This window comes from Podarcis melisellensis, assembly GCF_964234715.1.
Source record: "Podarcis melisellensis genome assembly, chromosome: Z".
Classification (NCBI taxonomy): domain Eukaryota; kingdom Metazoa; phylum Chordata; class Lepidosauria; order Squamata; family Lacertidae; genus Podarcis; species Podarcis melisellensis.
In genome coordinates, this window is record NC_138547.1 from 28,990,337 (window position 1) to 29,016,243 (window position 25,907).

Genomic DNA, 25,907 nt, shown 5'->3' on the forward strand with positions numbered 1-25,907 from the left:
AGTGTCTGGATTGTTGGACCAACTCTACCTGATCAGCTGTAATCAAATGGTCTGTCTTTATACCACCTACAGCAAAACTCCCTCCTTAAGCCAGCTGTAAGATTAAAAGCTTTTCAACTTGCTATCTTGGGAAATTTCTTTCAAGGAAATTACTACAAAGCCTTGTTTTAGTATGTTCCCCTACTGTGCGTCCTACTGGGTTTTTTTAATAAGGAAAGCTATCCATCCATGGAAGTGTATCCTGTTCTCCATGCTTGAGTGTCTAACAGCAGGCATATACAGTAGACTCTCTGATGTTTTCCTTCTTTAATTTTCACTCCATAATGTTCTCTGCCTGGTTTTGCTGACTGATGCAGGCACCTTCATAGTAGTTTTAATTAGGGGTGTGCACAGAATCTAGGCAGAAAAAGCTGCTTTTCTGTGTAAAATGGGGGAGGAAAGGGGGGGAAAACAATTAAATATGGTTACCAGAAAACAATGTGCAATTATGAAAGGGTGGCTAAAACAATTTAAAATGTAGTCATAACAACATTCAAAAACATCTATAGCAGAGTTCCCCAACTTGCTGTCCACCAGACATTGTTGGACCACAACTCCCATCACCCTGACTATTGGCCATGTTGAATGGGGGTTGAAGTGCAATAAAATCTACACTGTGCCACACTGGAAAAGACTGGTCAATGGTAAAGACTTTGCTTCCCCCCCTTTTAAGGAAACAGGGTTTTCCCCCCAACATAACATGAGACATGTGGGATCAGACCAAATGTCCTTCTAAGCTAGTAAAAGCCAGTCAGATACTTCATAGAATACAACAAACAAAACTTAAAAGTCACAACACTCTCCTGTAATTTCTCCAGCAATTGGTTACTCAGTGGCATACTGGCCTTCAACATGGGGGTTGTATATAGTCGTCATGACAACCAACCATTCATAAAAGTATTTCATTAAGCATTTGTCTAATCCCCCTTTCAGAGCTATCAAAGCCCATGGTCACCATCAACACATCATGTGGCAGCAAATTCATGTGGCAGCAAATTGCTGTGTGGGGAAAAATACTTCCATTTGTCCTGAATCTCCCACCGACCATCTACATTGAATAGCATTCAAGTTCTAGTGTTCCAAGAGTGAGAGGGCAAGTTTTTCCCATTCCATTTTGAGTCCTCATTTTGTTCTAAGTCAAAAGACTTTGGCTGCACATGGTCCTTTTGGGGGGAGAGGAGGAGAACCAACAGCCCACTTGCATAAATCATGGGCTAGTAGTCCAAGTCCATAAAGGGCAGCTTCTTATGTTTCCTATGTTTAACTCTGTCAGGATGGAAAGAGAGCAGGAACCTAGGAGTGGGGAACCTCAGGCCCTTCATGCTTCTCTATACAGTCCTTGGGACTCTCATTAGGCCATGACCCTCTCAGGCCATGCCCTTCATTCTCTTCAAGGGGAAGAGACATAGCTCAGTCTCTTTTATTTATGCATTTTTAATACATACAACTTGCAATTATATTGGCTTTCTGTTTCTTTATTTTTCCCACTGACACATCCAGTGGGTTTTCCTCATACCAGGGTTTTGGAAAGGATTGGGGAGGAGTTTTGACAGCATCCCAGAGTCCTCATGCCACGTTCCCAAAGCTGTGTGAGGTATGGGATTTTGGGAAGGAGGGGCAAGGGATCTGAGACACAGCCAGAGCCCTCACCCCTGCATCCCGAAGCCTGGCGCCTCAGTTACCTGGTATAGGAAGGCAGTTTAAGGGTTCTGGTAGAGTCCCACAGCCCTTGTATCACCTTCCCAAAGCCAGGTGAGCAGGCAGCACCTTCCTTATCTCCTTCTGGGAAGGAGGTGTGAAGACTCTGGGAAGGCACTGCCTTGCTTATTGGGGTCTGGGAAGATCGCAGGTGGGCCCTGGAAAGCTCTCATGGCCTTCCTGTGACCTTCCCAGACCCTAGTATGCAACCCTCCACCTGTGGGGGTCGGGTTCAGTGGGTTCTTGACTTTGCACATGGACCCCTGAAACTGAACCCTTGTGTAAGCAGTGGTCCCACTGTATACATGCATATATCTATATCTATCTATCTATCTATCTATCTATCTATCTATCTATCTATCTATCTAATCTATCATCTATCATCTATCTATCTATCATCTATCTATATCTATCTATCTAAAACAGCACTTCAAGCAGGCTTGCTCTGGATCCCTTTTCAATTTTGAGAACCACATCCTGTCAGACTTAGAATTACTAAAGGGATAACAACAGATCTAACTGTGTTAGCAAAGAGGATAGATCTTCTGGATGCACACATTGGGCACATTAATGCTACACAGCCTCAACTTCGAGAATAGTACCAGCCTCTTGTAGCTTCAGGGAATGGTACCCTTCTGAGCATTCCTTCCCTATAGCTCTATAACTACCATCTTGGAAACAGCATCATGTAATTTTTATCAGATCTTCTGATAAAGGCAGAAGAGAAGAGGGAGAGGGAGAGGGAGAGGGAGAGGGAGAGGGAGAGGGAGAGAGAGAGAGATTGAAACATCCTAAAGAGATGTTTAGGAAGCATCTTAATTATTCAAACAATTATTTTCTCTCAGTTCTTTTGCAATATTTTGTTGGAAGAAAATTTGGTTTGGTTTGCAGTTTTAAACAAACTGACCTAATTCACATCTCTGGAACTAATGCATAGATCAAAAATTAGGGGTGGGAGAGAAATTCATTTTAATGCCAACTTCATACATCCCAAACCAAGATGCAAACTGAAACACAGCTCCCCTTTGAAATTCACACTTTTCTGAATTTTGCAATGAAGTTCTCAAACCAAGAAAATGTCCACCAAGAGTGTATATTAGTGAAAATAACATTTTAAAAAATACATATATTAGGAGAACGGGCATGAGAACGCATACTGATTTTCATGCAGACTTTTTTTTTCCAGTATTGCTGCTGTTTTGTTTTGTTTTTGCAATAGGATGAACCAAGTTTAAGATTGGGAAGAAGAGAAATGGAGAGAAAGTGAAACTTATGGATTCATCCATCCCTTACAGAATGTAATATCCATTGGATTTTGCACTTCTCCTAATTTTGCAGTATAGTTCTCAGCTCAAAGAAGTATCAGAATGTGTGTGTGTGTGTGTGTGTGTGTGTGTGTGTGTTTAACCACATATTTTAGGATAAAATGCATTTTAAAATGCATACATTGAGATAAAATATGTATTTAAATGCATTTTTGAGATAAACTATGCAATTAAGGATTCTTTAAATCCATACTTCAATGTGTATTTCACTTTTTTGTTCCTAACCGACTCAAAAGATGACGCAGCTTCTCTATGAATCTTCATTATCTATTTCATAATATTTATGTACCGCTTGAATGTAACAAACAAACAAACAACAACCTCAAAGCAGAAATTGTAGCAATTTATTTCTCTTGGACAAACATACCTTTTGTAATTTTATATGGTTCTGTTATGGAAAATGCAATACCGTACCAAAAAAATAAAAATAAAATAAAGACTAAAAGCCAATTTCTGTACAGATGTTCTTTCTAAAATCAAATATTCCAGATTAATGTAGAAACAGGATGGAACAGAGTTATGGCTAAACGCATGCAAAATTGTCATAAACTGGAAACAGATAGATCCATCCATCCCTATTTGCAAGTAGTGTGATGCAGCCCTTGTAGCAGAAATGCAAATGTTCTTTAAAATTCATTTGCAAATAAATAAATAAATAACACCACCCTGACTCAGAAACAAATACGTTTTATGGAAGCTTATTTCAAATAGTCTCCAAAACTAACACTGACATATATTTCGACTACAAAGAAAAGGAACATTGGACAAAGAGAATTCTGCTACATAATGCTAATGGAATAAATGCCTTTAAATGGGGGGTAGGTGAGAAAAAATAAATGCACATTTGATATTTGAAAAGAATTTCCACTGTAATTAAATTAAAATTGGTAGATAAAAATGAGATTTCATAATGTTCTGGTGTTATATTGCTATCAATATTGGGTTGTGTTGCATCCATGACAACAGGATGGAAGGTTGCTTATAATACTATTATGTTACATCCCACAGCTGAATGCTAATGCTGTGATGCCAAGGAAATCAAGTTTCAAATCTGGAGTCGGTGAACTTGCCATTGCCAGACTCAGAATTATAAGGAAAGAGCGAAAGCTAATAGGCAAAAAATATCAAGAGTGGTTATCTTTTCAGAAGTCCACCATTGTCTGACAAACTGTGTTTTAACATAATGCAAATACAAAAAAAAAAAAACCCAACCCACAAGAATTTAACAGGATGATCCAAATCAAGGATTCCCCATTCACTTAAAAAAATGAAGCAAAACCCACAGCTCTAGCAGCACCAGCAAATTACGAAACTTAACTCAATTTTCTTCTGCACACAGTGAGAATTGATCATTTGGTTATCCAGAGAAAGAGCTTAAGAAAACAAATGGAGATTCTTCCGTTTTGATCGTGGATCTCCTTCCTTTTTCCCCACACTGCAGTTTAGTCTGGGGAATATATAAGCCCAGGAGAACTGCCATTTTCCAATATAGATGTAATCCAAAAAGTGAGGTCCAATTCAGTCCTTTATCCACAGTAAGCCTTTACACAGCATTGGGGGAAGCTGCAGCCTTCCGTATGTTGTTGGACCCCAATTCCCAACATTCCTGATCACTCCCATGCTAGCTGGGAGTTGTAGTCCTACAGTTTCTGAAGGGCCGCCATTTCATTTCCCTATCTTTGTTTAAAAGGTGTGCATGTAATCATAATTGGATGTATGATTTATTCTCTGGCATTCACAATATTTTTTAAGTCCATTGCATGGACTTCATTTGTGCAGAGAGGATATTCTCTTGGTAGCAGGTTTGTTTGTTTGTTTATCGCCTTTTTTGCCAAGGCACTTGGTGTGGTTTACAACTTTACAATACATGTGCATCTTTTTTTAAAAAAACACACACAACACCACCCAACTTTGGGTTCATTTGATGTGTGGGTTCTCACCAGCTCAAGTAATTCTTGCTTCATTCTTGGTGAGTTTTCTTGGCAAGTGCTCAGAGATAATGCTGAGTATCTCTCTTTAATGAGAGTTTTCTTCTGGTCAGTAACATCAGCATGTGCACCGTTGGAGATTGGCTAGGTATGTGCATGTGCACATTAAAAATCCCAAGGTCAAGACAATGTGATTGTTGGATATATTTACTGTACCAGAGCAGTTGGCTTTGGGAGCCCAAACTGCTGAACCTACATGCAACAGTTCAATGCACTTTAAGAACTGGAGATGAATGTTGAGAGGATACTGTGGTTGATTAACCTGCTGAGCATTATGAAAGGCCTGGGTTCATGCTGAGGTCACATCCATACCATAAAGTACTTCCATAACACATTAAGAGACACAGCTCCCGCCTAAGAATCCCAAGGACTGTAGTTTGTTAATGGTGCTGAGCAGTCCTAGTTTTCTAGAAAAGGAGGTGCCAGAACTCACCATGAACACCTCCCTTGTTCTCTTCGAATGGCAATGGTGCCCACTTTGAATGCATAGCGTTGATGTGACTTGAGAACCAGCATGGTGTGACAATTAATGTCAGGCTAGGTCTGGGAAGACCTGGTTTTGAATCTCCACTTAACCATAAAACTCACAGGATGACCTTGGATCACTTTCTCTCCCTTTGTCTTTCACAGTGTAGCCTACCTCAAAAAGGAAAAAAGGAAAGAGGATAAAATAATTTATGCAACGTTGAGTTCCTTGGAGAAAATGTGGCGTGTGTGTGTGTGTGTTTACATATTTATTTCACAAATTTATACAATGCCTCATTGTAAAATAAAAAACAAAAAAACCCTCAAAGCAGTTTACAAAAAATATGTATGAAAACTTTTGGTTTCATCTCCAGACCACACAGGCGTGTTCAGCATTTGATCACTGCAACATCAATAACTTACATGTGTGAAGGTTGCATCTACATCAAATGCCATAGTTAGTAGGAGCATTCATCATAAAAAAGTTGTCCTGGTGTTTCCTATGTTAAATGAGGTGTGTAGTGTGGAGGTTCATACAAGGACCTTTTTGGTGGTGGCTCCACACCAGTGTATATCCATTGAGGTGCATCTTGCTGCAAACCTTTGTATTCTTTCCTTGCTAGACTCCTTGTGGCCAATGATTTAAATCAATTTTTTATATTTTAAATTATGTTCATTGTACAATTCACTAACGTTATTTTTTATTGTGTGTTACATTTAGATGCTACCTCGTATTTTTTTGCAATATGGGACCATTCTTAGGTCTTTTAATAAAATAAATAAATTTTGCAAACACTTCCTTGTGTCAGTGCTGAACCTGCCACCTCATCTTCATTGTTATTTCACATTTCCCAGGACCGGCATTAAAAAATGAGTTTCTGGCTCACATTAACCCCTTACTTGATGTTGCAACAGATACAGGAATAATGCCAAATATATCTCTAATATATTTGTTTCCATTTCATCCATCAGTGCATAGCTTCATTAGAAACACATCTCCCTTTTTCAAAAGAGAGAGAAAGATGTTACAAGCTGAGCTAAGGCCGATGGAGAAAGATCACTTGAATTTGCTCATTGATGAACTTCCTGGGAGAAGGCAGACACTATCAATATCATTGACCTTTGTGGGTACAGATGCTGTTTCAGCATCTGGCCCTACAATTTTGAAATTAAATAGAATTGCTTTGAAGGCACAAAAATCCTGTGATGGGGAAGGAACTTGTTTGCCTCTCACACAGTCTCTGCACTTCCCCCTTCTCCTATATGACAAGGTTGTTATTTACCGCATTTCATTTTTGTTATTTATTTCATTTATTAATCACTTCCCATGAAGCATCTCAAAGCACTTTCACAATAAAAACATCAAAAATAAAAGAACTGCATGCAGTTTAAACAATTGCATGTAAAAAATTAAAACAAATCCAAAAATAAAAGGAATTTCAAATCCAGTGCAGAAGCCCATTGAAATAAAAATTTTCAGGTAAAAGGCTTGTTGAAAGAAGAAAGTCTTCAATAGACACTGTAATGACAGTGAATATTGTGCCTGCCTGATATGTAGCAGGAGAGAATTCCAAAGGGTAGGTGTCACCACTTTAGATGTCCAGTATCAATATTATTGTTGCATCTCACCCTATTCTCAAAGCAGTGTGAGATACCAGGGGTTCCAGGCACTTACTCAGACTTTGGTTTCCTGGGAATGAGGGACAGTGGAATCTTTAGGATATATGGTTCATTTACACATCTATACAAACTTAGGCTGTGATGGAGGGGACCCCAGGATTAACACTCCAAGAAGATGTTGCTTCTCCCATAGTCACAGCCTTGGATTCCAACAGAAATCAAGCATGGCTCTCCCTCATAGGCTTCAGCCTGCCACCTGCTTCAAGCTCTCTCACACAAGTCTGGCCTTTGTCCTTCTCACCAACGGCCAGTGGCACAGAGCCACTTCCTTTGGTTACCTTAACAACCCGTACTTAGGGGGCCATTACCTCACCAGGGATTCGGGTGGCGCTGTGGGTTAAACCACAGAGCCTAGGGCTTGCCGATCAGAAGGTTGGCGGTTCAAATCCCTTCGACGGGGTGAGCTCCCGTTGCTCGATCCCTGCTCCTGCCAACCTAGCAGTTTGAAAGCACGTCAAAGTGCAAGTAGATAAATAGGTACCGCTCTGGCAGGAAGGTAAACGGCATTTCTGTGCACTGCTCTGGTTCTCCAGAAGTGGCTTAGTCATGCTAGCCACATGACCCGGAAGAACTGTCTGCGGACAAACGCTGGCTCCCTCGGCCTAAAGCGAGATGAGCACCACAACCCCAGAGTCAGCCACGACTGGACCTAATGGACAGGGGTCCCTTTACCTCTACCTTACCTCACCAGGAAGCTAGTTTGACTATTCAAACAATTGAATCATTGCTGAATCCAAGAATTGGAAGAGGCTCAGGCATACTGCCTAACCCCACCCCCCAAACTCACATCATCATCATTAACCCACCCTTCACCCCAAGGTCCCAGTGTGGGTTACAACATTAAAACACAGTATCAAAAACAATTTAAGACAACTTGCAATCACAAAAATAGACACCTAAAGTGTCTAAATCCAGGATAAAGAGGTGTGTGGTGGGTTATCTGATGAGATTATACTTGCTGGATGTGCTTTCCTGCAGAGTATGGTAATTGGTTGGGTATATACTGTAAGAATGAGGTGATCTTTCAGGTATCTTGGTCCTGAGCTGCATAGGACATGGTATTCTTAATGTTCTCACAACCAGAGCGGCACTGCTCATTCTTGACACTCTCATCTTCATTCAGCTTACAATATATAATACAGTGGCACTTCAGGTTACATAAGCTTCAGGTTACATACGCTTCAGGTTACAGACTCCGCTAACCCAGAAATAGTACTTCAGGTTAAGAACTTTGCTTCAGGATGAGAACAGAAATCATGTGGCGGCGGCACAGCAGCAGTGGGAGGCCCCATTAGCTAAAGTGGTGCTTCAGGTTAAGAACAGTTTCAGGTAAAGTACGGACCTCCGGAACGAATTAAATACTTAACCTGAGGCACCACTGTAGAAGTAGTATTTTTTTTTAAAAGTAGTATGTGCATGACATTCAGACACATTTGGACATGATCCCCTCATCCTGAGGTGAAGTGAGATGCCTTAGATGGAAGCACTTTGTAGTGCTTCATCAATTCAGATTTTAAAAAATAAATACCAGTAAATGCAGGGATGCATGTACTGAAAACCAAAGAAAGAATCTAACCTTATCACAGCACCCAGGTAGACTGAAGGCCAAAGAGACAACACACACCAGAATGGGGAGATAGTGAAGGAACAGCTTTGTCTTGACTGACAGATCAAGCTTGTGATCATTTTACATGGAAAGTAAATCTCTCTTAGTTTTCCCAGCACAAAATAAGCTTTAAAAGTGTCCAGTACTTGGGCTGATCTGAGCACTTTGGCAGGTTTCCTACCCAAGGGAACCCCTCTTGTGGCCACAGTTTTCAGACCAATTGCCCAAAACGCACATGGAAAAATTAAGTGATTCCTTTTTTACTTACCCAAAATTGTGAAAGCAGTCCTTGTGCAGAAAACCACTATAGGTATCTTTCTGAACTTTGGCAGAAATTGAGCCCTCAGAATGTCTACCAAATTTCCACCAACTCCAAGCAAACAACAGATTTAAAAAAAAAATCAGACTTTAAATGCCTAGAATAAATGCCCTTGGATCTACATGCTTGTGATTTGGCAGGTGTTTTTCACTGGAGGGGCTGCTGCAATTATCACCCACTTTTCTGAAAAGGTGGGGGGAATTCCCAGTAACAAAGGAGAGAATTCTCCAAACTGAATCAGGGGGAAGGTGGGAGAGAAAGAGACTGACATGAGCTGAATCAGGCAACCTATCAATAACCTCAGGCTGAGGTGGGTGGTTACCAGCATACTAAATCAGGATCCAGACCAAAATATGTGGTGAGTTTATATCCATAATATTTCCATAGTATTATATCCATAATATTTATTACTAGATTTAGAATACCACCAATCAACCGATATTCTCTGTGGGTATCTCCCCAAATGATTATCCACCAGGTTTTGCAGGCATAAAAGTCCTTCAACAGTTGTGGTTATCATAATCTTAATCAATTTATTTTATTTTTATTCTGGTCTTGTCCTAATAGTTCTCTTTCTCAGAGATAGACTAGGCTGAGAGGCAATAAATGGGCCAAGGACATCTAGAGTGGTGCCAGTGTGGTGTAGTGGTTCAGAGCGATGGACTCGTAATCTGGTGTATTGGGTTCGCGTCTCCGCTCCTCCACATGCAGCTGCTGGGTGACCTTGGGCTAGTCACACTTCTCTGAAGTCTCTCAGCCCATTCACCTCACAGAGTGTTTGTTGTGGGGGAGGAGGGGAAAAGGAGAATGTTAGCCGCGTTGAGACTCCTTCGGGTAGTGATAAAGCGGGATATCAAATCCAAACTCTTCTTATTCTAGTAACCTTTTTTTTTTTGGCCTAAGCAGGGATTTGAAATCAGGTCTCTCAGTTTTAAGCAGTTGTAGAAGATGTGGTGGAGCTGCACCACACACCTGACTACGATCCAGCTGGATCACTGCTGTTTACCAGGATGGTTAAAGGGAGAGGTGAGGCAGGGGTGGGGTTTGTGTGGTGTAAATGTACAAAAATAAACTAACCTGCCAATATGTTTGCACCATGCTGGATACATCAGTGCCTCCTCCTTCCCACTATGCAGCAGTGAATGCAACTAGTGGGAGGTCAGGTGAGCAGTGCAGCCCTACCATGCTGTCTGCCACTAGATTTAAGACCTATGCATATGGCTAGTCAATGTGGTGCCTTCCATATATTGTTGGACTGTAACTCTCATCAGCCCCAGCCAGCATATTATACATAGAGTACTGTGGAAGGATGTGTGGATCCAGAATTGGCCTCCACAGTCACTTACAGACTCATTGTTAAAACATTGTTAAAATGACACATAGCTACCGAAAACAGACCACTGTATTTTGATTTTTTTAAGAAACAGAAATGTGAGATATTCTCTTTTAAACAGGCAGTGTATCCAGTTCATAGATTCCAAAATAGTGGGTTAAAATGCAATGGCTGGTCAATGAAAGATGATTGCTCAAAGAGCTTGGAGCAGCAGAATACAGCATAGAAAGCCCAGAGAATGATATGAATATAGATGCAGTTCTACTGCTGAACCAAAGCAGGGTTGACCTATAAGATGACTGGGTAGGTGGTCTCCTGGGAACCATCATTAGGCTGAGGAAAAGCAAGGTATGTGTAATGAATGAATAGGTGTAAAGGCATTAGAATCTAAGCATTCATACCAATGAATTTGCTTACTGAATCAACCTAAAATGTTTAGCTCAAAAGAGAAACACTCTAAAAACAATAGTTATCTTTCAGCACATTGCCCTGGTACCACAACTGGATCCTCAGTTTCATCTACTGAGTCTGTCAGTGTGTAGAGTCTTTGGTTGTTGTTGCTGTTGTTCTACAGATGTGGCAATAATTTCTACATGGGTAAATATAACTTGTCAATTCCTAAGCACATTAAACTGCCTGGCAGATAACCTGTTGAAGTCTGAAGTCCCAGGTTGGGTTACTGCAAGTGCTAGACAAATCACCTTATTTTTTCCCCACTTCAGTTTCATACACATATGTTTGATCTTAACTTCTTTCCATATGGTTTTCTGTAGATTTTTAATGATTTTTTTTTATTTAAAACATTTGAATTTTTCCCAATACAGTGGTACCTTGGTACTTGAATGGCTTGGCTCCCAAACAAATCAGCTCCCGAATGCCGCAAACCCAAAAGTAAATGTTCCAAAAGTAAAATGCAAATGTTTTTCGGAAGCCAAACATCTGACATGGCTTCCGCTTGAGTGTAGGAAGCTCCTGCTGCCAATCAGAAGCTGTGCCTCAGTTTTTGAATGGCTTTGGGAGTTGAATGTGCATCCATCATCTCTAAATTGTATGCATTTCTCTTACAATGCACACATGTTTGAATAAAAATGGCATCACAAATTTTAGAGAAGTGCACTATCTGAATGATAATTTTATCCACATAAAAGTCTGGGAACCATGGATTAGATGGGTTTGACTTTGAAATCCAGACTGAATGAAATTATCTTCCATCCCATGCTACAAGCCAACCTATAAATTAACAAATTCCCCATCTGTTTCCTACTGGATGCACAGAAGCACAAAAGGCCCTGAAATGGTGATCCACTTCTCAGGATCTGGTTTTGAAATAATTTTGCATAGATCAGTGACTTGAAAACTGATCTGTATATCAGTGTTGAATAATGAAATTCTTCAGAGGAACCTTCCCAAGGATGAGTTTGGAAACTAGTGATGTGAGCTACCGTAACTTCAAATTGGGATAGATCAGAATATGAGCTCCCTCTATATGGCGAAGAACCTTGACAATCAAATTTATTTAGAACATTTGTTGACATCTCAATCAACATAGTCCTCTGGGTGATGCACACAGAGTTCAAACAATATACAATTAAATCATTAAACTATTATAACGATAATTAAAACACTTAAAACATTTTTTTACCTAAAAACCAATGCAAGCGGAATAACAGCATTTAAAGCACAACATAAGCAATATGTTTCAAATGAAAGAATGACGGCAGTGCAATCTAGAAATTAAAATAAATACTTATATCTAGAGTAATTAGTTGTGTTTCTGATCCATTGAAATCAATGGTGAACTTAGTCATTGAATTCAATGGAACCTAAGTGCATGTAGCTTAGATTGGATACAAGTAATTGTAATTATTTGAAGGTTTATCTTACACTGTTACCCCACTCCATATTATTTGCACTGAGTTTTAAATGCTGTTTGACTGCAATTCGATGCACACCTATGTGAGAGTAAGCCCAACTGATAATAGTGGAGGTTATTTCCGAGTAAATGTGCTGCTTGTCTGGATCCAACATCATGCGTACCCCTGGGCTGTAACTAAAGGCTATTATCTAGAAGCAAAAGTTTATCAGAGGGGAACTGCTGAGAGCAAATTTTGTAGGGTTCGTTCAAACAAGCAAAAAGGCATGCTTTATCATCTTTCAAATAGGTCTCTTCCACAGCAAAATGTATGCAGGGAAATGTAAGGTTTGAAAAAACTTCAGCCCCAGATTCTGTCCCCCCACCCTGGTCATACAAGCTTTCCATATGTGGGGAAATGTTGGCAGTGTGCCCTCATATAAAGACTGCTATCCATGTGGGTTCTGAGAAAGTACAAGCCTAGGAGAGGACTATACCATATTCCTTCCTCCAGTTTGAATCGCCTCTCAATGTGTTGCAAACACCCCTTTGCAATTATAACACTAGCCCACAGCATCTCCTTGTTTGCCTCACAGTAGCTAAGCTGGCATTGTGGCATCCAAAAATGCACATATAGATTACATAGGCAGGCCTCTAATGACAGATAGGCCCACCTGCTAGAGAGTGGTATTTAAATGGCAGGACAAAGGGAAGGGAAATTGCCTAAGGGAGTGGGATTAGGATCAGGTGAAGGTTAATCAAAGGAAATGACAGTTAAATGGTACTCTGGGCTCCTGAGACTGTACGTGTGCATTTCGCTGGAAAATGTGTTGTGGGTTTCCCATAAAGAAATATATATAAACAGAAGCAAAAATAATGGATCAAAAGGAAACATAATTTTCACTGCTGCCCCATCAAAACCTTCACGGCTGGTTTCAGAACGTCCATCAGCACAGCCCTAAATAACAAGCAGAACAAAGAGGAAAGCCATATTACAGACACACACACACACACACACACACACACACACACACTGCTTTTTATATATATTTAAAATATATATATCTGAATGAAAAGTAGTATCATGATTTGGATGTGGGTTTCACACAGCTGAACAACTCAGTTCCCTTAGGAAGTGTGATTGGATTGGATTGCCATCTGAAATATTCACATGCCGAAAAAGGAGGGGGTACTGGCCAATACTTGGTGATGAGTGCCACACACACACACACACACATACACACACACCATTTTAGGCTTGTGGGTTTATCAGGCTGCAGTCTTCAATTGGGAGTAAGTCCCTTTGAACTCAATGGAGTTTACATCTTGAGTAGGTAGTTACAGAATAATCTGGAATCAAACTCACTAACATTCTTTTTTGGGAAAAAAGAAATCATAATTTTGTTATTAGAGAAGAAGCATAAGTTACACATAGACTTTTCACAGTAAGGGGAATAATAATAAAGCATAGTAAGTTTGACCTAAAACAAAAAAAAATCCTTCCAGTAGCACCTTAAAGACCAACTAACTTAGTTCTTGGTATGAGCTTTCGTGTGCATGCACACTTCTTCAGATACACTTCTTCAGTGTGCATGCACACGAAAGCTCATACCAAGAACTAACTTAGTTGGTCTTTAAGGTGCTACTGGAAGGAATTTTTTTTGTTTTGACTATGGCAGACCAACACGGCTACCTAAGTTTTACCTAGTGATCATAAATAGAATGTGCAGGGAGAGGAATAAGAAAATAAGGTAATCTTCTACAAAACCTCTCCACATAGTAACCTGGGAAATTGGAGGTTCAGTGGAGTTTGCATCTGAGTTGACAAAGGAAAAGAATTCATGCCACATCAAATGAAAACAGTCTATTTTTTACTTGCCTCTAAAGTCTGAGGGCTCTCCTTTGCTGTGTTAGGTGTTCTAAAATCTTTCCAAGCCACTCCTCCTGAGAGCTGGGGTGGTAGGTTAGATTTCCAATGAGAAGCAACTGTGAATCTGGTGCAGCTAGGAGCATGAATACTAAGGACTTATCAATAATTGAGGGATTTCTGCCCCCTTCCAAGTAGTGGAGTGCCAGGGCTGGGGTTGGCATTAGAGTTGTGCATTTTTAGAGTAACTTCTTGTATTCTTGCAGATATGGTTTTTAACAGGGCTCTGGACCACAACATTTCCCAGTCATGTTCCTCTATCTGAATACCTGGGCTACTCTCACAAACTAATCTCAGTCCATGGGAGGAGCCAGATTCTATACTGAGTAGATATTTGTATATATTAGAAGCTAGGCCACTTTGACTGGAGATTACATATGAACAAAAGGATTTTTAAAATGTCAAGCAATGGAGCCCTTCTCCTTTATAGAGTAGGAATATACTTGCTTGAGTTGGAGCCAATTATATAATTATTATTATTATTATTATTATTATTATTATTATTATTATTATGATTTATACGCCACCCTTCCGAGTTCAAAAACCGGGCTCAGGGTGGCTAACAACAAATGTAAAACACTTTAAAACACCTAATTATGAAAGCAGCATAAAAATAAAAACATGAATAACAATAAAATTCAAAAATCAATCAGATATTCCCCAGGCTAGGTGGCTGAATTGGTCCTACTTGGGCCAGCGAGGAGGCCAGAGGAGAATTTGCTGTGGGGTCTCAGAGCAGGTGATCTTCATAAAAAGGGGAGGGGAAGGGAAGGGAAATAAAAGATCAGGCTGAATTCAACTTAAAGGCCAGGTGGAATAGCTCTGTCTTACAGGCCCAACGGAAGGAGGTTAAACCCTAAAGGGCCCTAGTCTCATGGGACAGAGCATTCCACCAGGTCACAGCCATCACTGAAAAAGCCCTGGCCCTGGTGGAGGATAGTTTGATTTCCTTAGGGCCCAGGACCTCTAAACTATGGTTATTCATGGACCTTAAGGTATTCTGCGGGGCATACCAGGAGAGGTGGTCCCGTGGATACGAGGGCCCTAAGCCACAAAGGGCTTTAAAGGTCAAGACCAGCACCTTGAACCTGACCCTATACTTCACCAGGAGCCAGTGTAACTGGTAGAGCACATCTTTTGCCCAATGGGTGGGGTATAAATAATAAAATAATTGTGGTTATTATTATGGTTGTTGTTGTTGTGTAAGTTTTCCAAAATGGGTTGACCTTTGGGCAAAATATATTTAGTTGTATAGATTCACCTTTTTCTCCACAATAGGAATTTGTGATGTTCATCATTAAAGCAAAAGGCTGGGTGATCCAAAATAGGAGTTAAAGGCAATGGCAAATGAGCATATGTGTTTGCCATTTATGCCATATTCAGAGGGTCAACTGTAGAAACACTTCACTTATTTTATTCACTAAAGTTTTTCAGCCTGATGTGGCTTGTGATCCACCACCACAAAGTAACCCATCATGAAATGTTAAAACTGAGGCACAGATTCAATTAAAACAAAACAAAGCAAAAGAGTGTTGTGAACCACTACTGAAATAGGAGAACATGAGGCAAAATACATCAAATGCATTATTCATTATTTGCAGTATTAGAAGTATCCATAGTATTACAAGTTATTTACACAGCTCTGGTAAAGCCTAATCTGTTTCCCTCTCTGGTACTAATGAAATATGGCATCAGATCTTGAATCATCCTATTACATGGCCTTGCAGGAACATAAAAGGTTAGGATTCCAGAGTTATTAATCCTCAATCGTTTTGACAATTGATTATGAACACACAGACCAATGCACTCTTTTTAACATACAATCAGAAATGCTCAAAATTAATTGATTTCTCCCATGCACACCTGGCAGCAGCAAACTTTGAAACAAAGATGTGCATTTGTGTTTAGATGTGCTGTTTTGTCAGCATTTGGGACTGGATGTTCTTGTAAAAAAGCCATGCCAATTCTACAGAGAAGGGAAGCTAACTTGGGGTATAGGGATGGGCGAGGAATTTGAAAAGCTCCCTTCCCCCGTGCATACACCTCTCTTGGTGAGTATTGACTTTTTCTTTTACTCTGTGCCATAATGTCTGATCAGATCTATGGACACTGGCTACAATCCAATGCAGCATTAAGAACACTTAAGCCCTTTGAAATCAGCTGGCTTATAGACACTTAGCTCTGTGTTGCATTGTGGCCTCTGAGGCTAGAGCCAGATATTATATATGCATCCGTCTCTGAACATAAGAACATAAGAAGAGTCCTGCTGGATTAGGCCAAAGCCCCTTCTAGTTCAGCACCCTGTTCTCATAGTGGCCAATAGTGCCTATGAGAAGCCCACAAGAAGGAACTGAGCAGAGAAGTCCACTCCCCACTTGTGATTCCCAGCAACTGGTCCATACCCTCCAATGTTTCTCCACTGAAAATAGGGTCGTCCCATTCCATAATGATTTTACTATTTATACCCAACACATCTTACTGGGTTGCCCCAGCACTTTGAGCAGCTTCCAACATATATAAAAACATAATAAAACATTAAACATTTTTTTAAAAAACCTTCTCTATACAGGATTGCCTTCAGATGGCTCGGGGGTCGGATAACTCCGTACCCTCTAACATTTCTCCAATGGAAACAGGGGCATCCTACCATGCCCTCCGACATTTCTCCAGTGAAAATAGGGACATCCTAAGGGAAAGCAAGGGACGCGGGTGACACTGCGGGTTAAACCACAGAGCCTAGGACTTGCCAATCAGAAGGTCGGCGGTTCGAATCCCCGCGAAGGGGTGAGTTCCTGTTGCTCGGTCCCTGCTCCTGCCAACCTAGCAGTTCGAAAGCACGTCAAAGTGCAAGTAGATAAATAGGTACTGCTCCAGCGGGAATGTAAACGCCATTTCCGTGTGCTGCTCTAGTTTGCCAGAAGTGGCTTAGTCATGCTGGCCACATGACCCGGAAGCTGTACGCCGGCTCCCTCGGCCAATAAAGCGAGATGAGAGCAGCAACCCCAGAGTCGGTCACGACTGGACCTGATGGTCAGGGGTCCCTTTACCTTTAAGGGAAAGCAGGATCAAATCAGAAACCAGGAAGGCTTCTCTAAATCAGGGACATTCCTGGACAAATGGGGACAGCTGATCATCAAGACACACTGCCTCTGACAGTGCAAGAGAGTAGCTGCTGATAACCTTGCCCTCCAAGGCAACTGTGTGTCTCATCAACCCCTCTCCACTTTGTATCACTCACTGCAGGGAAGAGGAGCAAATTTCAGTCCAAGGGCCTCATTCCCATTTAGGCAACTTCTGAGAGGCTGGAGGAAAAAGTGAGCAAAGCTATGAATCTGAATGTTACCTTCATACTCTAACTTGGTTTCCACACACACACACACACACACACACACACACACACACACACACACACTTTTCTGTCCTCCATTCAGGCAAACAAAAAACACAGTCCGCATTCAAGGACACATTCCAGCCCAGCAAAAACAGTCAAAGAGTGTCAAAGCAGAGCCATGCAACAGTGATGAACTTCAGGCTCTCAAATTTCAATGGTGCCCTGTGCAATGCTAACAGTGCCCTACCTCTTGGTTCTACACCATTGTTGTGGTGCCCCCTGCAGCGTGGCAGTGTGGCTGAACCAGTTGCGCTACTCTAAAACCACTTATGTGGGGAGGGTTGTGGCCTGGGAAAATAATATGGGGTGTGGCCTGGGGATAACCTGAGGCAAAGGAGGTTTTAGGGTAGCACGACCAGTTCAGCCGCACTAGGCACTGGCACCACAGTGGGAGCTGCAACAGTGATGTAGAATGGAGTGCAAGAGGCAGGAAGTGCCAAATTTTAGAATCGCACAGGGCGCCACTAACATTTGGGAGCCCAAAGTCTGCTGCTATCTGAGGGACAGAGAAGGCTGGGGGGCACATTTGGCCTTTGAGCTTGAGGTGATAACTTATGATAACTTTCTAAAGTCTTGACAACTGGCTGCTGGCAAGGTAAGGAAACATTCAGCATCATGATGTCAAGATATAGCAGTTGTTGCTGAGAGCAGAGTAGAATGGCTACTTAAAGGTAAAGGTAAAGGGACCCCTGACCATTAGGTCCAGTCATGGCCGACTTTGGGGTTGCGGCGCTCATTTCGCTTTATTGGCTGAGGGAGCCAGCATACAGCTTCCGGGTCATGTGGCCAGCATGACTAAGCCACTTCTGGCGAACCAGAACAGCGCACGGAAATGCCGTTTACCTTCCTGCCGGAGTGGTACATATTTATCTACTTGCACTTTGATGTGCTTTCGAACTGCTAGGTTGGCAGGAGCAGGGACTGAGCCACGGGAGCTCACCCCGTCATGGGGATTCAAACCGCCGACCTTCTGATCAGCAAGTCCTAGGCTCTGTGGTTTAACCCACAGCGCCACCCGCATCCCTGAATGGCTACTTAGGTATCACCAAAAAGAGAGGACAAATGAGGACGCTGATTTGCATAATATTCAAACATGATAGTTTCTATGCAGAGATGCAAATGTATATGGAAGCCCCAAAGCTGGAGAGTGGAAGCTCCCAAACTGCTGCAATCAGTTCTAAATTATTATTCAAACTTGTGAATGTTTGACTGTATTAGTTACATTTTACATGCATGGAATATTTCTTGGAGGTGTGAATATGTGGTGACTATTTGTTATATGTATTTTCAGAAACTGAAAAGTGGTTGTTTGTTAACTTTATTTTTCAGTTTCTGAAAATACATATAATACTTTTTTAAGACTTAAAAATAAAACACCAGTTGTTGGGGCAGCGTCTATTGCAAACACCTCCCTGAGGGTGATTCCCTGCATAAATGGGAACCAGCTTGAATGTTAGCCTCACTTACTGCTAGGCTGAATTGTTGATTTGTTGTTCACAAATAAACATGGCTGTTGATTCCTTTCTGAATAAAGCTGCTTCGTGGTTTCAGGGTAGGCCTGTTGCAAGGTCTTCTCATACAGTGAGTGCATTTATAAAAACTTTGAGGTTTCATCAAGTGGTATATTTATTAATTAATTAATGCTCTTCCCAAACTTCATGGGATACTGCACCATCTGGATAAAATAACAATATATAACAACTCTCATTCTCCACTAGTACTGTAACATTGGAGAGTCAGCAGGTACTTCTGAATGATGAATTGATTTCCAATGAGGGTGTTTAAAAAACAACAACCAGCTGACTAATCCTGGATAAATGCAAACATTCATATTAATCTTGTTCTTTTCGTTGGCAATATCTCAAAAGGCATTTGCCAAGCCATCAGCCCCTTCCAACTATAGAATAATGTTACGTTTCTGTATCAAGCAGCTATTTAAAAGTTCAAGCCCAGGCTATGCTTCTTTTTTGCAAAACTTATCAGAGTCAGTTATAGATACTTATCCAAAAGACACGACCCCCTCTAAAACAGCCTTCTTCAACCTGGTGCCCTTCAGATGTTTTAGATGACAACTCACATCAGCCTCAACTGGCAAAGCCAATTGCCAAGGCTGATGGGAGTTAAAGGGCAGCAGGTTGAGGGAAAGTATTCTAATTTTTGGTCTGCATGTCATTCTTGCTTCTCGCCTGATAATAGACAACTAGTTGAAGGTCTAGCAGAGTGTTCATTAGGATAGCAATAGAAGCGATGTATTTAATTGCATTTTGTGATTTCATGCTTGTGAGTCACCACAGAAGTGGAGCCAGGCTTTGTTCCCTCTTTACAATGTCCCCTGAGGGGTCTGAACAGAGTGGACAGTGGCACTTCAGATAGTAACTGGTTGTATGTGTCATGTTCCTCTCCAAAACTCTCCTCACATGTAGAAAACTAGCACAGGAGGGAACAGACTGGGACAGAGCCTTTATCTCTGTTGTGCCATTATGGAGGGTGTTCCCCCTGCTTCCCTTATCTGCTGTTCAAAGTACCTCCCCCTTCCTATGACTATGTCCCATCACAATATTTAAGATAACCAGGAACACCCTCATTAGCTTATTGTCCATACAAGTAGCTCAGTTCTACAATGGCACACCAAAGACCCATAAGGAAGGGTGTCCTCAGGAAGTAGCTGAAAATATTTTTGTGACTTTTGGTGGCCAAGGAGAGGGCAAGGTGGGGTTTAAATCTGTTATTATAAAGCACCAATGCTGCGCAAGCAAAGGCTCTAGCAGCTCAGGCAGCAGCTTGTGGCTGCAAAGCCAGACAGGATGTTTGTGACTGTTGCCATGGGAACAAAGGGGCAGTCCATTCTGTACTGAGCACCGGATGTTAGCTCAGTGTGTGTGTCATATGACCCGTACTGGAAGTACTTGGGTTGAGTCTATTCTAACTGCTATGGAGTGCAGACATGTTTTCTCTGTAATGATATGAAAGACAGGAATAAAAGATGTAAATAGATTTCTGTCTGCTTCTTTCCCCTCCCTGGGGGACACCAAAGGGGAGAGAGGAAGAACGGTGTGTTCCTCTCACACATCTGAGAAGAATCGCCAAGACCTCGGCTGCTTATCAGCAGTGTAGCAGCGGGGAGGTCGCCAAGGAATATCTGCCGGTGCCTAAGCTGTGGCACATACCTCTGACCTGGCAGAATTCCAACAAAATCAACATAAACCACTTTGTTACTTGACAGAAGCACTTGTGTTGGCTCAGGCTACAGGAAGTATAAAATGAAATGTAGTGCTTTGGGGACCATTTAAAGGAAATATTGTTCCTGTTATAGGATGTTTGCATTTCTCCTACTTTTTATGAAGATATCTTAGGGGGAAATTGATGAGCTAATGATTGTTCTTGGAGTGAAAATATTCTGCTTTCCATCTCTGCTTCAGAACAGCAATACTGATGCTAAAACTTTTTTTATTAAAAAAACAAAAACAACCCCAGAAAAATGTAACTTTATGTTTCTCAAAATCCATACCTGTTCCTCTTAAGAACACTGAAATTGTGAGGTCAATGTGTATGAATCCAATTGCCTGTCTTCATCTCAAAAGCCTTTAGCTCCATCAAGAAAAAAATGAATGCCACTTACAAAATGAAATTAAGGCTTCTATTTCCCCCTCATTTGAACTACAATGAACTAGCAGATAGGGTTGGGAGAGAAATTTGATTATGTTGATTAAGCTCATATATTAAAATGAATGTATCAAATGTGCAATTTCTGAAACAATATAAGAGCTGAAACACAGCCATCCTTAAAACATTGCACTTTTTCATTTTTTGTGATGTTCTCCAACCAATTAATGTTTGCAAAAAATACGTATACAATGGGAAAGTATGCACAAAAATGAATATATTAGTGAATATAACCTACAAAAATGTGTTATACTGGGGGGGATTGCTTGCAGAAATGTACATTAGTCAAAACTACATACAAAAATGTGTTTATTAGGAAAAATGTGTAGTAAAATGCTGGTGAATTTTCATGAGAATATTTTTTTAAAAAAATCAAATTGCTCCAGAAATGTGGAGAACTGCATTTAAGAGCCAGTGTGGTGTAGTGGTTAAGAGCGGTAGTCTTGTAATCTGGGGAACCGGGTTCAAGTCTCCGCTCCTCCACATGCAGCTGCTGGGTGACCTTGGGCCAGTCACGCTTCTCTGAAGTCTCTCAGCCCCACTCACCTCACAGAGTGTTTGTTGTGGGGGAGGAAGGGAAAGGAGATTGTTAGCCGCTTTGAGACTCCTGAAGGGGAGTGAAAGGCGGGATATCAAATCCAAACTCTTCTTCTTCTTCTTCTTCTTCTTCTTCTTCTTCTTCTTCTTCTTCTTCTAAGATGGGAGAATGAGAAAATTGACAAATCCTTCTATCCCTAGCAGTGGGAGAGGGGGCCCCCTCCAAAGCATTTAGAAAAGGAAGTGTTTAAACATGTTTCCATTTTATTTCTTCCAGAGATTATAATGCATAATTTTTGCACAAAAGTCAATTACATAGCCCAGTGATTTACCAGCAAAGCTGGTCAAAAGATATTATCTTAGTGCCAGTTAATGTGTGTGACTAGTTACAAGACAAAATAAATCCTTCGGAAATTACTTTTTAAAGAAAATGTACATAAGAAAATCTCAACCAAAATGACAGCCCTAGTAAATGGTTTCCATTTACCAGAGAGAGTGACAGCTTTTTCTTCCTTAGGAAATCACTGTCCCTGTTCTGCCTTTCAGAGAAGTATTTTGAGGAGAGACCTTAGAAATAAAAGTGTGTCTGTGTGGTTATGAGTTAACAGCTTTTCTGGTTTCAGCAGTGGTGTGTGACATCAGAGCAGAATTTTGGGGCAGCTGTGCCAGCCCCCTCCCACTCAGCAAAATGAGGGCCCCTAAATGTAGCAAGCCTTTCTTACCACATTTTGAAGCAAGTACAATACCTAGTAAAAACCTAAATAGGGGGAGAGCAGAAGACCATTAAGTTCAGAGCTAAAATTACCTAATCGCACCACTGGGTTTCAGCCTATGCATAAACAGAAATGTCCCGTAGTGTTTCATCCAGGAAAATGGGAATGGGTGCATCACAACTCCAGCACAACCCCACCATAGCCAATTGGATCACTCTGCTACTTCTGTCAAACGCATTAATCAAAACGCAACATCCCATCACCTATAGGCGCCAGGCAAAAGCTTTCCTCTATGACCTAAGAAGTGGGTGGGACGATTTTAATGTATTTCTTTTTCTCCTTGGTTTTAAGGCATCAGGGAGGAGGGTGTTGTCTGGTTGTTTGCTTGAAAGTCACTTTGAGTACATCTGGGCAAGATAAAGTGACTAACAAATTGTAATAACAATTGTGGGAGAAGCAAAACCTCCAAGGGAACAAACTTGAAGCTATCCCATACTGCACTGCATTGAATTTTCTCAATATGCAGAAACCTTCTGGGTCTGTCTTAAAATATGGACTCATCCATTTCTTGAAAGCAGAGTGAGTAAGGAGGAGTGTGCACAAGACCAGAATGGATGTTTGTAAGTTTCTCCACCCAAAATGGTCTCACATTGCACATTAAAGAGGTATACTTGGAACTACTCAAATGTCTTTAGTTTTTATGTGCCAGAGCAGTTTTCCTGGGTCTTGTCTCTGGGATGACACAGAAGGAATCATGATCAGGGATTAATATTTTAGAAGAGATTACCATTACAAAGGAAAAAGCAAAGCTATTGACACCATGCAACCTTTCGAAAAGGACATTCTGCTGAAATCAGATTCAAGTCATTGGATACAAGCAGCTGAGAGTTCCCAAGCCAAAACAAAGAAAGAATAAAGTTTCAAATACCTTTTCCCACCCTCTTCCAGGAATGTTAAATAATCCTGGTATATTTTGTCCTGAAGTGACTTATTGTACAATTGACAGACTAGGGATGGGAGCAATTTGACTTGAAACATTTTAATGTTCATGCCCATCTGAGGAATTACTTCATGGAATGAAATGGCAAAGGTTACTAACATGGTTCCTTTAAAGTTGAGTTGATGCGGGGAACTAGAAAAACTTGCACTTTCTGGATAAAATCATACCCTGTGATTACAGGCTTGTCTGTCACATGGAGCTTTCCCTCCACCATCCCTCCATGGTTTCCTTTCCCTCATTATCCCTCCCTTGTGTTTACCTTGTATGGTAATCTTAGAGACATTTAGAGATTAACCCTATATACAAGAACCTGGCATAAAGCAAGCCAGTGTAAGTTAAGACAGCGTAAAGTTACACCAGATCCAAACTCTATTCAGCAGTGGGCCTACTGCTGATTGAGCAGGCTTCAGACTGGCAGAGGGAAAAGAAGCCTTTGAAATATTGTTTGAGGTGCACCACCCTTTTTGCTGCCTTAACTTATACCTAGTTTACACGTCACATGACTGAGCTGAATCAGTGTAGGATCCAGCCTAGGTCTCCCTTCTTTGGTTCCTCCCCCACCATGCCGCTATAGCACTCGTTTTTCAGAGCTTAAATCAGTTTACGATCCATTGCACTCAGCTCAGCCAACTGACTCCCAACTGAGTCAGGATGGAGGAGATACACTGGTGTATCTCTGGCTGAGCCAAGGATGAGGGAGTTAAGCCAGCCTAGTTCAGCTGTGCCAGGGACCTCCCAATTCAGCTGGCGATATGCTGGATCCTAACCCTTTTATCCCAGTGGAATTTGCTATAGGATTGCTGCCTCAATGTAAATTTTTTAACAGACACTTGTCTACAGCATATAGATTTGGTTTGCGAAATCACCACAAGGCACTTCAGAAGTTCTCATTTCGGCTCATGCTGAGTAGTTCCAAATCCTGCTCTATCTCTGACAAACTCAAAATTCCTCTGAGGTGCACCCCAATTTGGCTCAAGATTCAGGATTCATCCAGATCCCAAGCACAAGCCTAGGCTATTGTTTCACACCCAGAAGATACCTCGTGGAGAATATTCAACAGAATCAAAACTCCATCTGAAAACTGGAACTGTCCTAACTTATTTGATTCTTATAGGATAGAGTCAGTGTGTGTGTCCAGTACACTGTGGCCATGCAAGGGCAGGGTCCATGCCAGGGAAAAGAGGTGAAGAAGATAAGGGAGAAGCACCCTGGTCATGGAAGCTGCAAGTGACTACATTTCCCAAAAAGTCAAACCAGAAGTAGACAAGCAAAAGGATACTTACTGTGTCAGCAGTATTGAGATTGTGGCCTAACCAGGAAGGACCATAGCTCAATGATTGGAGGTCTTCTTTGCATTCAGAAGGTCCCAATTTCAATCCCCAGCATTTCCATGGAGCCATGAACAGCAGCTGGCAGTCAATTTAGGCAATACTGAACTAGATGGGCCAATAATCTGATTCAATGTAAGGTGTCTTCCTTTGATCCTAAGAGCAAGAAAGGACCTAGTCAACAATATGAAGGGTAAAATGAAATGGGTGCAGCTTTGAAAGCTGTTTATCAGAGATGAAGGATATTAGGAAGGACCACTCACTTGAAGGCTTTTGGCAGAACTACATATCACTTATCTAGGGATGACCAGATCCAACATTCCTGAATCATGTTTATGTAGCAGTGCTTCGTGGATAATTTACCCATTTCACTCAGATTTTTTTCCACATGCTTACAGGATAATTTCCAAGAGCTATCGTGTGCATAAAGCACCAGAATTAGCTCTTAGCAAACTTAAAATGAGAACTAGGACTTTGAAGAAAATATTTATTTATACTAGTAATTATTTTCCCTCAGGGATGGTGGCAATTACTTGGACAGTCAGGCACAAGAATGAGTTTTTAAAAGGACCATTCTGTGCTAACCTCTTTGACTTCAGATTGTGTTATGCACTCCCTTGAATTCAATTAGGTGGCTCTTAACACAGAATCTGAGAGTAAAATATCTTTAACTAGCTGTTGACAAAGAACAGTTCCTGATAAATGCAAACATCAGTGCACAAAATGCTGGTGGTACTGACAAAGATTTTAGCAAAAATGTTTAACAATCACATTTAGAAAAAATTACAATATAAATATGTAATCCACTGCAGGTGGTGAACCCCATAAACCTATTACAATTTGCCATGTTCATATTCTCTGGTATTCTGTAGGCCACATTCTATGTCTTTTTTTCCTCCCTTCCTTAATGCACCAGTGAAAAACATCACCCACATTTAAGCACCCAACCTATATACACACACACATACACACACACAAGAAAAGAATTGTAAAAAAAAAAAAAATCTCCAGCAAAGATCATTTATACATCTGACAACCTTTAA

The 25,907-nt window shown here is 41.0% G+C and overlaps 1 long non-coding RNA gene across 1 annotated transcript in view; it reads right to left on the bottom strand.

Annotated features, from left to right (window-relative positions):
* Nucleotides 1-25,907, bottom strand: part of LOC309362056 — a 91,594-nt gene that overhangs the window by 17,607 nt on the left and 48,080 nt on the right. The window contains exon 2 of the long non-coding RNA XR_014164751.1: nucleotides 24,820-25,020. This is a non-coding gene — a long non-coding RNA (uncharacterized lncRNA). The remainder of the gene's footprint in view (nucleotides 1-24,819; nucleotides 25,021-25,907) is intronic.